At 43.2% G+C, this 16,623-nt stretch overlaps 1 protein-coding gene across 1 annotated transcript in view; it reads left to right on the top strand.

Annotated features, from left to right (window-relative positions):
* Positions 1-3,604: 3,604 nt before the first annotated feature.
* The window catches only part of LOC138963907 (dystroglycan 1-like), a 182,267-nt gene continuing 169,248 nt past the window's right edge, over positions 3,605-16,623 (top strand). Inside the window, exon 1 of the mRNA XM_070335758.1 lies at positions 3,605-3,756. The gene's annotated coding sequence lies outside the window, so the exon portion shown is untranslated. The remainder of the gene's footprint in view (positions 3,757-16,623) is intronic.

Raw genomic sequence — 16,623 nt, 5'->3', positions numbered from 1 at the left:
CTGTATTTTGTACTTATGTCCAAATGACAATTTATAGCCAGCAATAACCGCTGTCTGACGAGTAGCACACCTTCAGTCTGTCTTTTTTACACCAATTTGCCGCAACACTGGCTCCAGTTTCTCAGAAGGCAATATTGTTGATGGAAGTCAGTGCAGCTGAAAATATTACTTTGATGTGTTGCACAAGCTGTATTTTGTACTTATGTCCAAATGACAATTTATAGCCAGCAGTAACCACTGTCTGACGAGTAGCACACCCTTCAGTTTGTCTTTTTTACACCAATTTGCCGCAACACTGGCTCCAGTTTGGGACCTCTATGTCCTCGCAGAACGACGATTCGGTGGAGTGAGCATGTGAAGGGGAACGATGTAGTGTCTGGCTACCCCCCATGGTGTCGTCATGCTCCACTGAATCTCTATGGGACGGTCTAGCGATTCGATGCGCTTGGCTACAGTATGCAAGGGACAACCTCGATCCAGGAAAAAAACCGTCTGTTCTACTTTTGCTTTAACATGGAACCGAGGTGAGGGAGGAACATAATTAGAACAACAACAAACACAATTAATGAACGCATTTAACAGCTCTTTAGAGTTGAAATCGCAAAACAGGTGACCGAACAAACAAACAAACAAACAAACAAAGAACTGAATAAAAGAAAGATCAAACGAAATGCAGAAAAAACAAGAAATTCCTCCGAGGTAGGATAAACACCCCCGTTGGTCAAAGGGAAATAACCATTCTCACTGCCACCAACTGAGAAGGTTATTTCCCTTTGACCATTAATATGTCCCTCTATAAGTCCTTGTAGAATCTTAATCCACCAATAACTCCCTAACCGTGTGTTTGACTGGTCCCAATCAAGTTTTGTAAGGACCGTCTCAGGAATGTGTAGAACCTGTTCACCAAGTTTGGTGACGATCGGTCCGTTCATTCTTGAGATCTATATGCGAACACAAACACACAAACAGACAAACACATCGACCGAATCCTATACACACCCCTATACCGGGGGTGTAAAGAATGAAAGACAACAATGAAGAACAGAAGAATGTCGGCAAGCAGAACAGGAAGCACAAACACGAATTAATTTTCCCAGCAGCACCAGAAATTGAAATAATCTTTTTAACAGTGCAGGAATTTATTGGACAGTCCGGCCGTTTCGAACAGTTAAACATGTAAAGTGAAAGCAAAATCGACACGTCTACTCGTCTCTCTCTCTCTCTCTCTCTCTCTCTCCCTCTGTCTCTCTCTCTCTCTCACTCTCCCCCTCCCTCTCTCCCTCTCCCCCTCTCTCCCCCTCCCTCCCTCCCTCTCTCCCTCCCTATCTCTTACTCGCAAACACCATAAATATTATATATGTATTCCCAAACGGATTTTTGTTTTGATGTACAATTTTCATTCAATTTTCTTTTCATGTTTGCAAGCTTTTCATTTAAACTGTACAATAGCCGCCATTTATATTATATGTAATTTTCTAGAAATAGTGAACACCACTATAAGCATTATGCTTGTTGTTGTTTACTCAATATGCGTTTTTTGTAAATAATGCACAAACGTAAAATAAAACAGTTTAAACCAAATTGAAATAACTTTAAAAAAAAAAATTAAATTCCTTTGTCCTACTAAATAATGGGGGATCGAATAACTCGTCATATCCCATGACCTCCCTTCTTTGTCTCTGTTACTTCAGTATGGGTATATATGTTGTATTTTTATAGCTCAATAAATACATCATGGACTCAAAAAAATATATGATAGTGCAGATTCCGATTTGGGCGAAGAACTACTTTGCTCCCGACCTTTGACCTCGCGCCGAACAATGTGACACATTTGTATGAAGTTCCAAAATCGTATTGCACGGCTCAGAAAACCATATCAGTTGCACGCAAAAATGAATCTCAGAACTGATCTGATGTATGAGATGCAATAAGCAAACGTTTCTTTCATTATGAAAGCAATGCAGGTGGGAAAAAACGAACATTCAACTTACAAGATAACCAGATGCTAGCGAACCAAAACAAAAACACGAGTACCCTCCCCTTGCTTCGTTAGCAGACGACTTTTGAGAATCTGTCAGACCGTCCTTACCTGGCACGGTTGGGCTTCGCTATCATCAGCTGTTTCACGTGTTTTGCGAGCAAGTCTACTCTTTTGCCTGGCTCTGCAGTAAGTCCACATTGGCGATGAAGGTATCTAAGAACTTAACATGTGTGTATTTTTCCGTAATCCAGTCATATTCTTTCAAAATGCAATCAAGCGGCGGTGACAGACTTGGGTCCTGTTTTCATCGCATCAATACCAGTTTAGGTTCATGCAAACACACTCGCAAAACAGTTTATCATGTAGATACATTTCAAATAGGGAGCAAATGGTTAAATCTACATATGTGTTCCCTAAAATTTGCTTCTCTGTCAATAAGACTAATTGTATAATAATGCGTTCGAAAAAAACAACGTGGAATCGATTCTGAATCGAGTCGAGTAAGCCAAATGGGGGCCAAACCGGTTTCCCCGTTCCGCCGACCTGAAACGCAAAAGAATTGTGCGCTTCAACTAAATGGATTTCTATACGACTTCATTACTTTCTTGCAACTTATGAACCTTTACTTAACGCTTTTAAACGGTCTGAAAGTAGTGTTACCGCGTACTTATAGATGCACTCATTCGTTTTATTTTTTCAGCGACGGTCACTTAGTTTAAGGTTGCAAAAAGGCCATGTCTCGCTGAAAACACTGTTTCACACTCCACAGATCGCAAAAGTGCCGCTAGTAGTCTACACTTTGTGTTTGATGGTAGAATGGGATATACAGATTACAACACTCGTGGTTTTTTATATGGCTTGTATTTCAGTCAAGACCCAGCGGGAATATCAATCGAGAGCCACTCGCCAAAGGCTCGTGTCTCCCGATGATATTCATCCGCTGGGTCTTGACTGAAATACAAGCCATATAAAAAACCACTCGTGTTGTAACCTATACATATGCAATTCTAAAAGGTTATAATTATGTATTATCTTTTTAATTTTATTTTAAAGCGACATGTTTTCCTGATATAGGCAATCTTGCTTCAATATATTCTTCTCTTTTTTTAATATATTTTTTGGTATTGATTATATTGAAGTTGACAGTCTTCGAGTATTCAACGTCCGCTTTTGTGATCAAGTTGTTATTCTGGTTTGAAGTTATTCGTTTTCAGTCTTGACTCTCATTCTGCTCTCTCAATTCTTTATTCGTATCATGTCTGCATTTAATTTATATAGGTGTTAAGTAACATTTTATATTATATTATGTTATATTCTGCTGTCGGTCACAACAAGGCAAAGTGTGCGACGACACACTAGTGACTTAATTTGATTATTTTACACAGTCATGTAAACGATTTTAAAAATTCAAATCCGTAACTACCCGCAATGCGCTTCCTAGCAGCAATAAAATCCACATTAAATGAACGTGATGGTTTTCCAGGGCGGGGGAAACATCACTCATCTATGCAATCAGCACACCTTTTTCTCTTTCATCCTCCCCGCCGCAGCCGCCCAGGTGAGACTTCAGCATCAAGGGAGCTAACCCGGGCCAGCAACTGACGTCACGTGGTACGTGTAGCAGACGCCGTTTTGGACCAACAGCGCGAAAGTAAAGGCCGTGGACTTGCTTGGCTGTAGGGTGTGCGTGCATTGCACGTTGTGCAGGGTGTTTTACCGTTTTATACCAGCATTTGTCGTCTGCTTTCACTCAGTTCATGATCCAGCTTCAACCGGTAAGTCTGAATTTTCTTCATTTTGGACAGGGCAGCGGGGTACAGGCCCCAAACTTCCCCATGTGGCAGCGGCTGTGTAATGTGTGTGACTCGTCATGTTTCGTTTCTATTTTCGTCTGCTTCGCCGCTCAGCAAAGGTGCGCGGTTTTCTTTCCCAGCACAACACGCGTGTAGCATGCATGAGTTCTTGGGTTCCAAGGGTTCAAGGTGTACATTCAGGCTTTTCCTCGTATTACCTGTTCGTCCGCAGACGGCTGTTATACGGAAACGGCGATAAGAAAACGAGGGCATGGAGAGACGACGACACACACAGAATCTAGGGCGCGCGGCCGTAACCTGTGACCCTTGTTGAATCGATAGTGAATGGGACAGTGGGGTTGTCACCGCGCCAGTTGACCTTGGCTAGGGAAGGAGGGATAGAATTCCTCCCCAAATGCCAAACCGCTCGACGGGCTAGCAGCGCCTAGATAGCCGAATCACAGGACACCGAAAATTTGTTTAGCTTTGGGCCGGAGCCTCCCGTAGTGTGCAAATTGTACACACGCTCGCTCGTCGCACGCTTTTCCTCATTCGATCGGAGAAATGCACGACTGACACCAAAGCTGACACCATCTTCACGTGCTGAAAGGAATGTAGGTCAGGAGGGGTTTTGTCAATTAGTCGAGATCGAGTCTTTTTCTCAGTAATAGCCTCGAATCAGTCGCAGCCGCGCAGACCCTTGGCTTGAGAGTCGCCTCAGCCGGTTTTCACTGACTGATCGATATCGATATCGATTTCGGCCTGAGAGTTAAGCCTTGATCCGATCAGTCAACACGCACACGGGCACTGGTCGAGGGGAAAACATTTCCTGTATGTTCTGATTTCTGTTTGCCTGACTCATGGCTTTCTCCCTTTCTCACTCTCTCTCTCTCCTCTGATCGCTTTGTCTCCGTTCTCCGAGCCAGGCTAGTAGTCATCGATGAGTCAATGCCGCATTAACTCGACACTTGACTTGATTGCTCCTTTGTGCCTGTTGCACTAAAACAAGGACATGTTTAGGCTACTGAAAAAGGTTATAATGCGTACAGTAACTCTGCATAACGTGTTTATTTTGCTTTTTGTTTGCATCTGAACCGGGCTGCTTTAGGATTCATGCATCTAAGCTTTGCATTCACTGATACAGAGAGAAAGAGAGAGAGAGAGAGAGAGAGAGAGAGAGAGAGATAGATATGCGCCATTTATGTACCCTGAGCAGACCCCCCCACCCCCCACACACACACAAACACACTGGCACACACAGAGTGAAGAGAGAGAGACTGAGAGAGGGTGTGTACACACACACACACACACTGACACACACGTGGGGGTCACGTGTGTACAGGTCCAGACCGTGAATTAAATAATCCAAAAATGAATGCAAAAAAAGTTCCTGACACAAGCAAGATGAAGTTCAGAACATGCACGATATTTATTCATGGTTGCTGTCAATATACCCTGCATTTATCGGGTTTTTCAAGTTTCTGCTTCTGCTGTTGTGCTTGTATCCACTTTTCCAGCGTAAGATTTTGAAGCTGAGGAGCTTTTCATTGGGAGTACACACAATCAATGAATGTTTTGGCCCGTTAATACCACTAACTAGTACATTTATACTTTTTTTTTTAACAACTAAGATCTGATTACAGCCTCGAACAAAGGTTCATTTGCGACACGACTGTGCTGGTGTAGTGTGACCCATTTGTAGCAAAGGCTTTGTGAGTGTGTCACCCGGGTGTAGCATTACTCATATTGAGGTCGCATGAAACGCCCGTTAATGATGTTTACGGTGGAACTATCGATTTTTCTGGAAGGCTGCGAACTCCAGTAAGCCCACAAGGCTAAACATTAGCAACACTTTCTGTCTCTGCCCCAGTTTAGGTGGTCATTGTGTTCGTGTGTGCGCAATGAATTTAAACACAACGCGGAAATGTGGCGCTTGTTTAGAGTTTTCCGTAACACTGTTTGATTTTTCTTTAGTGTCGTTTAAACCTGAAGCTTTCTCGTCTTTGTACTGAACTGACGACCCCCCCCCCACCCCCTGCGGATCCCCGCTTCTCCCCACCCTTTCAACTGTTCATAACTCCCAGGTTATTTAATATTACTTTGTAAAATGTCAACGCTTTGACAGGTCATTATCGGCAATTTGCTGTTCTCGGATTTTGTTGTTTTCTTGTTGGCAGAAATGTTACAAAGTCGGTCAGCGTTGGAAAGCTATAGTAAATGGCAAAGAGAGCAGGAAGTGGTAGATAAACATTATTTAATTTGGAGTTTTATGCTTGAAGGTTTATTCCTCCCCCCCCCTCTTCTTCCCTGACTCCCATCCCCTTTTCCTCCCATGTTATATAGCCTATATAATACTGTATGATGGATCTGTCTCTGTCCCAGCACTTGTCGGTGTATTCCAGTCTGCCAGTGTCAGTGGAATCGCGATCAGAACTAGGATTTTAAAATCATTTTGTTTGTCAGGACTGCAGCCATAATAACCATTCAAACGAGCCGTAGATAGATAATATGCCAGGTCGACGTGAACAGTTATATAATTAGCAAATTCAGCTGAGTTGTCTACAGACCTGTTGTTCCCATATTTGTCTGAATCGCCGCCCTCTGACGTATTGTTGTTCTTGTATTAGTATTGTATTTGCTGACGAAGACAATCGTCGAAGCCGGTCCATGTTAATTGTTTTTGTTCGTTTTTCTGGTACTGGTATTGGTAAGTACATTTTCACTGTTATCTTGTTCTTCAAAAGCACGTTCATGATAGCCTGTTGTGCTCTGTTGAGAAGATGATATCGCGTGGGGAATTAATTGCTTTGGCAAATCCACAGACTGACTTGAAGGGCATAAGCATTTTGCTTGCTGTTCTTTGTTTTAGTGTCAAAGGATTGTACGTACAGCAAAAGTGAATGAAACACGCTTTAACCAATGTGTGTGTGCAAAGTATTTCAATGGATCGTACCAATCACAGACCTCTTCCGGCAGCTATAGGACAACTACTTCCTCCTACGTCAGTTGTGGTCGTTCACGATGATGCTGATGTGGTTGTCGCAGCCTCTGCTAGAGTGAAGCCACAGTCGCCTTGTCTAATCCCCTGAGTGGGGCTGATTTGATTTGGGTCATTGCAGCCACTGATGAAGTTAACGATCCCACTCCGCCTTCTAGCGTTGCTGTGAATTAGTGTGTCCTCTGGCTGTAAATAGCGGTCGGATTCACTGTGGCATTAGTGAATAGACCCTATCGGTATTCCAAGCTCTCGTGATCTCTCGCAAACTTCAGAGCATAGCAAATCATGCGGTACAGCGATCTCGTGCGAGCTGCACAAGCCAAAGTTCGAAGTTCTCGCGATGTTCAAAGCATAACAAAGAGCGTGTCTCGCGAGAGCTGCTCAGATACCGAAAAGGTCTAGGATCAGTTGGCGAGAGAGGTATCTAATGTGTCGTATTCTGAATTAGGGATAGGACGCACAGTGGCATTTGTGAATGAGATCAGTTTGCGAGAGAGATAGATACCTAATCGTGTCTTGTTTGGAATTAGGGATAGGACGCACAGTGGCAAAAGAACATTAGTATTGGTGTATGAGATTAATCGGCGAGAGATCTATTGAATCAGGGGATAAATTAATCACAACTGGGAGGTTTTAGCTTTATGCTTGCAAGCGTTACTGCGTCTCTGTCCAGGAAGGGCTGTCATGTGAAAGGATTCAGTGCGACACGATTGGCTCTATGTGTGAATTGTCAATCGTCATTGCTTCCTGGCTTTCAGTCTAATTCAGGGTCATTATGCATGTCGGGTATTTCCTGCTTTTTGAGTCACTTGAGAAAAAGTGACTCTATGTAATCGGTCAGTGTTAGTCTGTCCGGCCGGCCGTCCGGCCGGCCGGCCGTCCGTAGACACCACCTTAACGTTGGACTTTTCTCGGAAACTATCAAAGCGATCGGGCTCATATTTTGTTTAGTCGTGACCTCCAATGACCTCTACACTTTAACGATGGTTTCGTTGACCTTTGACCTTTTTCAAGGTCACAGGTCAGCGTCAAAGGAAAAATTAGACATTTTATATCTTTGACAAAGTTCATCGGATGTGATTGAAACTTTGTAGGATTATTCTTTACATCAAAGTATTTACATCTGTAGCCTTTTACGAACGTTATCAGAAAAACAAGGGAGATAACTAGCCTTTTCTGTTCGGCAACACACAACTTAACGTTGGGCTTTTCTCGGAAACTATAAAAGTGACCGGGCTCAAATTTTATGTGAACGTGACTCATTGTGTTGTGAATAGCAATTTCTTCCTGTCCATCTGATGCCTCATATAATATTCAGAACTGCGAAAGTGACTCGATCGAGCGTTTGCTCTTCTTGTTGTTGACAATATGACCATCGTGTGCAGGTGCAGGCTTGGGTTCGTTTTTCGTTAGCTTTTGTCGTTTTATGGGCACAAAACGCGGGAGTTTGTGTGAAGTTTTGTGTTGTCGATATTCCAAACCTAAAATGCTCTTATTTTTGCCCATAGATGACTGTCTGGCTGTCTGGCTGTCTCGCTGTCTCTGTCTGTCTGTCTCCGTTTGTCTGTCTCCGTCTGTCTGTCTGTCTCTGTCCGTCTGTCTGTCTGTCTGTCTCTGTCCGTCTGTCTCTGTCTGTCTGTCTGTGTCTGTCTCTTTCTCTGTCTCCCTCTCTCTCTGTCTCTTTCTCTCTCTCTTTCTTTCTCTCTCTCTCTTTCTCTCTCTCTCTCTCTTTCTCTCTCTCTCTCTCGGTCTGTCTCTGTCTCTGTCTGTCTGTCTGTCTCTCTCTCTCTCTCTCTCTCTCTTTCTCTTTCTCTTTCTCTCTCTCTCTGTCTTTGTCCCTCTCTCCCCCTCTCACCATCTCCTGAGATCCTGTATACATCCACATGCTCCTTTGTTTAGTCTTCACTTTCTGAGTTCCTCGGCACATTCCCGCTTTCTTTTTGTTGTGAGGTTTGCAGGATTCGACGTTAATGGGTTTTTTTTCTCGAAAAGGTATATATACTTTTCAACATGCGGAAGAAATGACGTGAACACTGAATGATGAATATGTAATGTAATTCTAGGTGCAATATATACTGTGGCAAACAACCACAACCTGGCATCACACTCCGCACGATCTATAAAAAAAAAGCGAAAAAAACCAAACCAAAGCAAAACAGGCTGACAGACGAAAAGAGAACAGGGTCAAAACATAGACTGGTAGTGGTATGTTTTACTTTCACTGTATACTGATGAATGTTGAACGAAGTCGCTGTAATGCCTGTGAAAATGTCAGTTTATTTTCTGTCTGGCTTGTCAGAAGTGGCTTGTGTTTAAACAGCTAAAATAGTAAGTGGAGGTAAAATGGTACACCTGACATTTGAATGAATTACTGACTCGGCTTCAGCAGAGTATGTGTCCAAATGAAACTGTTCGCTTAAAAATGAAAATGTTTTGTGTGTGTTCGTTTCACGCTCAGGGATATGATTGTGCTGAAAGAACTCGGTTTTAATGCGTACATGTGTAGGTTTCTTGTTGGTACGTACTCGAACTAAATTAATGAGACTCAAAGGCACATGGCGACATTCACGGTCCTTCGCGTGGAAAGAATGTGCTCAGTATCTCAGATCTGTCTGGGCTTTTACACGGGATAAGGCCACCCTCCACTTGGACACATACCAAAAACCAACACCATAGGTGCTATCCGTGCAGAGAGATACTCTTTACATTTAGTCAAGTTTTGACTAAATGTTTTAACATAGAGGGGGGAATCGATACGAGGGTCGTGGTGTATGTGTGTGTGTGTGTGTGTGTGTGTGTGTGTGTGTGTGTGTGTGTGTGTGTGTGTGTGTGTGTGTGTGTGTGTGTGTGTGTGTGTGTGTGTGTGTGTCTGTGTGTGTGTGTAGAGCGATTCAGACTAAACTACTGGGCCGATCTTTATGAAATTTGACATGAGAGTTCCTGGGTATGATATCCCCGGAGGTTTTTTTCTTTTTTTCGATAAATACCTTTGATGACGTCATATCCGGCTTTTTGTAAAAGTTGAGGCGGCACTGTCACACCCTCATTTTTCAATTAAATTGATTGAAATTTTGGCAAATCAATCTTCGACGAAGACCGGGGTTTAGTATTGCATTTCAGCTTGGTGGCTTAAAAACTAATGAGTGAGTTTGGTCATTAAAAATCGGAAACTTGTAATTAAAATTATTTTTTTATTAAACGATCCAAAAACAATTTCATCTTATTCTTCGTCATTTTCTGATTCCAAAAACATATACATATGTTATATTGGGATTAAAAACAATCTCTGAAAATTAAAAATATAAAAATTATGATCAAAATTAAATTTCCGAAATCGATTCAAAAACTATTTCATCTTATTCCTTGTCGGTTCTTGATTCCAAAAACATATAGATATGATATGTTTGGATTAAAAACACGCTCAGAAAGTTAAAACGAAGAGAGGTACAGTAAAGCGTGCTATGAAGCACAGCGCAACCGCTGCCGCGCCAAACAGGCTCGTCACTTTCACTGCCTTTTGCACTAGCGGCGGACTACGTTCAGTTTCATTCTGTGAGTTCCACAGCTTGACTAAATGTAGTAATTTCGCCTTACGCGACTTGTTTTATTCATAATTTCGCAAATTGACACAGGGACTGTCGGTTCAAGAATTAACTTCGGCTGTTGATTTTGGTGATGTGTAAACTGGAGGGATGTTCTTATCCCTAGTAAAAGCCTGGGCACTTTTGAGATAGTGACTGCAGAAATGTTTTCACCGGAAGGACTGTGGCTTTAAGCATGCCAGTCAAAACCTGGTGTCATAGTGTACAGAACAGTCAAAGCCTGGTTAGCGCTGTAGTGCAAACACAGTTCGTTCCCTTGACCTTTTCACCACTGCAAAACCTGTCTGACCTTACATTCTGTTGTTTGACACTTACTGAACAAGCGCAATTTATGCATAATGGCGCCAGGACTCTTTGTTTTTGGCCTTTGAAATCATGTTGTCGACATGCTTTTTTTGTGTGCTTTTTTTGGAAGGGGGGGGGGGGGGTGCCCCCTTTTTTTAGCCCTGTCGTCAGTCGTGTATGTAGACCTACATATTTTAATTGCATAGCTGCACTCACGCAGGCACGTGCACATACACACGCACGCACGCACGCACTTATGATTACACACACGCACACACGTATGCGCCCGCATGTGTGCTTGTTTTGTTGTTGTTAGTTTTGTGTTTTAATTTTTGTGCCACCCTTGCCGACCTGTTGTTGCTGTAAGATTGTTCTGACGTACGCGCTGGTACTGGAATGGTCATTATCGAAAATATCCCTATCCCCAACAAGCCAGCAAGATCAAGTTCATCAGTGACCTCAGTTGTCTGATAGTGTGGAAGCATGTGCTTTACGTTCCGTGCAGGTACTGGAATGGTCACTGACGAAAATATTCCTTTCCAAAAAATCCTGCAAGACGAAGTTTATCAGTGACCTCAGTTGTGTGATACTGTTCAAGGAGGTGCCTTTTGTCCCGTGGCGCCACCTGTTGTTCCAGCGTCGCGGACGACGCTGGTATCTGCGGTCGGGAAAGACTTTCCACGAATTTGCCACAGGGCGCCGCCATGTTTTCTGTGCTCGACTGCGAGCAGACCACAGGCACATTACACCCAAAATTCTTGTAGGCATACACAGACGCAACATAGCATATACAGACAATAACACCCACAACACTTCAACTGCATATGAAAGGAATAAAAATAAATCCGCAAATCAGTCGCGCACAATACACCAGTTAGAAAAACAAGGAGTACCAAAGCGGCGTGCAGAAACTAAACTGACTCGGAGACTGAGAAGAAACATTTATCACACGATGTGGATAGCAAACATTAAAATAAAACAGATAAGTCAAGCAAAACATAAACACAAATATCGAAAACACAATAAACAAAGGTAAAGAAAACAAAAAGAGATGCTTGCCGACAGTCAGTGTGTGTGTGCGTGGTTTGCCGTGTGCGTCAGCGGGGTGTGTGTGTGTGTGTGTGTGTGTGTGTGTGTGTGTGTGTGTGTGTGCGTGCGCGTGCATGCGTGCGTAGGCTACGTTCTTGCGTGTGTGCGTTCGAATGAGAAAGAAGAGAGAGAGAGGATTGAACAATGAGGTCACGTTCTCTGTCACATGAATACATATACACACACTGAAGGCTACTTCGGACACGAACACTTGCCAACAACTGTGGTTGGACATGCTTTTGAAATGTAATATTTTTTCGACATGATTTCTGGACATACGAATCCCGCTGTGTTGCCTACTGACTGATGTTGCGAATGATGAAGGTTTTGAGTTGACTGACCTTGAGGAGGGATTGCATCAGGCGTTTATCGTCTCAAATTATATCCTTGCTACTTTTCAGGAGTCAACTATTGCCATTCATGGTAACTTGGATAGTCAATGTTTTTATTTGTTTGATTCCCATCAAAGAAACAGAAATGGTAACCATTCTTCAAATGGCGCTGCAGTTTTGATGTCATCAAGTTAATTCCTTTGCAGAATTGATTGATTTTCTCAAAAGCCATTATCAATGTGTATCAATTAACACCTGTTCATTTCTGTCCAACTGCAATGCAAACTCAATGTGGAGGAAACAAGGATTCATTACAAACAAGTCATCCCTGTACATCAACAGATTTATGTACCTCAATCAATACTGCTAGTATGAGTGACAGGAATCTAAAAGAAAAAACAACCAAACGCAAATGTACTACTACTTCTACGACTCGTTTGAATGTAAAACAGAAATGTAACACTATCTGTGACAATGACGGTTCTACGACTCGTTTGAAGGACAGTATAGATCGAACCTTAACCCACAACTACGACAATTTGTGTCAGACTTTTTTGAACAGGAAAATATGCCTCTGTTCAACAGTAACCAAAACATGGAAGATGTTTTTGAAACTTTACAGAAATGTAACACTAGCCTATCTGTGACAATGTTGCTTTTGAATTGAACCCACATTTGTTGAACAGGAGAGAATGTTCCTGTTCAACAGTGCCCAAAACACTGAATCTGACGTTTTTGAATCTTTTCTGTCATCTAACTGAATCTGACGTTTTTGAATCTTTTCTGTCATCTAACCCAATTGCTCATGACTTCATCGATCTTGAACATGCCTACTTTTCAAAGAAAGACAGACAAAAGCGAAATCTGCATGTTAGCCATCTGCCTGAAATGGTCAATGCACGTTTGTAAAATTGTCACAGCTGTTATGCACTTTTGTGAAATGGTCAGTGCTGCTGTGCACTTATGCAAAACTTGGTGCTGTGCTGTTAACATTTGAACAAAATGCATTTTGTTCAAATGTTTAGTGCAACTTGCTACTATATAATCGCTGTATGCGCTTTGTGGTAATAATGCACTGTTGTGAAAAGTTTGCGCTAAATGTTGGCACTATGCATCATTGTTGGAGCACCCTCCTGTAGATGCACCATGCTGAAAAATGTACTTATGAATCAAGCATTGACTGAAATAAACAATTTATATATCCAGCACAACATGCAATTCATTAACTTTTGACCCTAACCTTTAACACTTCCCAAAATAAATCTTTGGTGGACATTGCATCGACGCTGTTCATTTTGAATGAACATTTTTCTTGTTGTTTCTGTTGTTTGGCAGTTTGTCCTGACGCACGTACTGCTACCGGAATAGTCCGGCTAAGTAGTCCTTGAGCTTAGCGGAGGGTTGTCGTATTGAAGGTGGTGTGATGAGGCGGACCACACGGGAAGTCAGCGATCGACAAGCTCTTCTTTGAGGGTTCCTGACCGGTCGTCGTACAGCTATCATCAGATTATCCCCCCTAACTACCCTCCCTGAGCTCCGGACTTTCTTCGCCGCCTCCGCCAATTCACTATCTCCCAAGAAGCATTTTTTCTTTTGGGAAAACCCTCCTATCCCTCCCCTCTTGATTGCCCTCCCCTCCCTCTTCCCCTTGAGTTCTCCCTCCCCACCTCCGCCTCTTCTACTCAGTCCATAGAGGGAGAAAGCAGTCCCACATCAGAATGGTTTGACTCCCCCCCCCACCCCCTTGCGAGCCTCCAGAGTGCAGTTACAGAGATACGATAAGATAAGAAAACTTTGATGTCCATTTTCATTTTTATATAAATATGATATTTTTTCTATTGGCACCCCCCGGCCGGGTCATACCTAAGACTTTAAAATTGGCAATCTAGTGGCTGCTCCGCCTGGCGTCTGGCATTGTGGGGTCAGTGCTAGGACTGGTTGGTCCGGTGTCAGAATAATGTGACTGGGTGAGACATGAAGCCTGTGCTGCGACTTCTGTCTTGTGTGTGGCGCACGTTATATGTCAAAGCAGCACCGCCCTGTTTTGGCCCTTCGTGGTCGGCTGGGCGTTAAGCAAACAAACAAACAAACAAAATCTATTGGCACCAACTGTGCAGTTCGAGCAGCTGTTCGTTCTAGTGTTGCTGTCGCCGTCATGTTATTGCTGAGGGAGGATGCCTAGACCCTTCTCCAGTTCAGAGACATCCTTCTTGCTGCCGCGCGGGCAGAGAAAATGTTATCTCTTTATCTTCACTGCGCTGGCAGCAAAACCCCTCACGCGGATGTGTTTTCAGACTAGACAGGCCAGACACAGGTTGTCCCGGAGGTGTCTCGCTCTTTTTTGCCTCTCCCCTTCTTCCTTTGCACGTTTTCGTTTGCGCGATAAGTTTACGCATATATGCGATGACAGCTTGCTCAGTGAAAACACATCTTTTTGATGTCCCCGAAGTGATAGTGAATCTTTTCACAAACGCAACACGCACTCCTAGACTCTCATGTAGAACAAAGACTCAGTGATGAGAGGGCAAAGCAGTTCTTCACTCAAAGAAGTGTACCCGCGATCCCTACTAATTAAAATGGGGGTGGAGGGTTTCTTTAACAAGATCGCATCAAAAATAATGATAGAAGGAGACAGTGCACCCCGTCCCATCCTTTTTGTGGCATTTTGTTGAAGAGACGGGTGGCGACACAGATGAAAGGGGAAGTAATAGACATGGCAACGAGGAGGAGACGGTCACGTGACAGTCGAGAGTTGCAGGCCCCGGATGCTGCTTCCGTTCTTGCTGTCCCTTTAAAGTGTCCCTTCGGGCTACTGCTAATCTGATAAACACTTGTCTGCCATTCTTTTCCGGTTCCCTCCCTTCTTGCCCTTCTTTTCTGGTTCTCTCCAATTTGCTACTACTTTTGCCTATTTCCAGGTGACGAGTGTTATGAATGATGGTGAGGGCATCATCTGTTTTTGTCCCCACAGTTAGCCGGTGAGGGTCATACGAGGGCAAATCAGTGCACCCCGTCAGTGTTTTCTATCTGTGTGTTGCCTTAACTTACCCTCATTCTTCTTTGGAAGCGGATACAGAATAAGTAAATAGGCAAGACATCAGAGTTTGTCGGCTTAATTTCTGTGCAATATTTGTTTGGCAGATCGTAATAAACGAATGCACAGAAATATGGGAGGCAAGTGACTGGGTCCAGAGGCAAATGAAAGCATAATTGGACAATGAACACTTTGTGACAAAAACAATAGGACACATGTCCTCTTGCATGAAAAATGTATAGGACATTTGGAAAAAATATCCGTGTATGTCCGATGTCCGACGTGGATGTGAGCCCCTGGGATCTTAACCTGAACGGAGTATCATCTCTTTGAACTTGTGACCTTCGCGGTCCCGCCCTCTTCACTCACGGTATCACTCCGCCGAGCAACCACGGGCGTTTCCATGGTGACGCCATGGTCCGTCAACAAGGCGGCGAGATTTGCTTGGATTAACGCGGGCTTTTTTTTCGAAACTGTCAAGATTTGAAGACCCCGGGTGTCAGTCAGCAAGACTAAGCTTGAGTTGACTTTTCTGTCTTTGCTCCCTGGCTGGCGCTATATTGATAGCCGTTAGCATACAGGGTTGTGTTTGAAGTAGTGCCCAGGGCATTGTCCTTTGCTCTTCGAGTTGTGAGGCTTGCGAGGGGTCAGACTTAGTGTATTGTGTGGAAATAAGTCTGGGCTGTATTGCGAAGAGATACAGGTCTTCAAGGAATCTTGATCCTCTTCGTCAATCGGTTTTACGCGAAGTATCAGACTCGAGCCTCTGTCTGAGCCTGGCTGTGTGCGTGGTATATCATTTATTGTCGCCCTGTGTAAAAACACATCGTGGTGTATCGGATTCTATTCCACTTCGTGGTGTATCTGATTAATCAGTATGTTGGATTGGTTTCTTATGGCGTGGCCTTGGCTTTCTTGTGGTTTTTTAAATTGTATATCTTTCTCGGGCGTGAGGTATATCTGCAGGTTTACTAGAAATCTGATCCAGATATGAAAATAGAAACTAGACTCTGTTAGTTTTGTCACATGTAGGCTATCCCATAGGACGCAGCTTCTTATATTCACAACTTATTCTGTTGTCCAACTTGTTCCTCGCCGATTGTGAAAAAGGAAACAGAACAGTTCTTTTATGTGTACTCAGTAGTTTCTTTCAGAAATGTTAGTGCTGTTGTCGTGTGGCTAGCTATATATATGTACAACGGGAACAGAAAAAAAACTTGAGTTGCCTCGACTATTTCTGGACGCTATTTGTTGAAAAATGTGATTACTGGTATTTTCTTCACCGAACCTTAAAACATGGTGTGTTTTTTATGGGAAATGAATTGACTAGGTCCACGCAAAGAAATGACAGCGAGGAACTTGGTATCATAGTGACAGATTCTATTCTCTACCCGAGTTGATTACTAGCAGTGCTTTCTCAATACACTTTCACAACTCGTCACTGTTTGTGGCTTTGGCCTACCAGACCATCTTCTGAATGGGTGCTTTCATTGGGTATCGTTCCTGACC

This window comes from Littorina saxatilis, linkage group LG4 (genome assembly GCF_037325665.1).
Source record: "Littorina saxatilis isolate snail1 linkage group LG4, US_GU_Lsax_2.0, whole genome shotgun sequence".
NCBI classification, from domain to species: domain Eukaryota; kingdom Metazoa; phylum Mollusca; class Gastropoda; order Littorinimorpha; family Littorinidae; genus Littorina; species Littorina saxatilis.
Note: the sequence above shows the minus strand (reverse complement) of the source record. Positions and strands in the feature narration are given on the sequence as shown.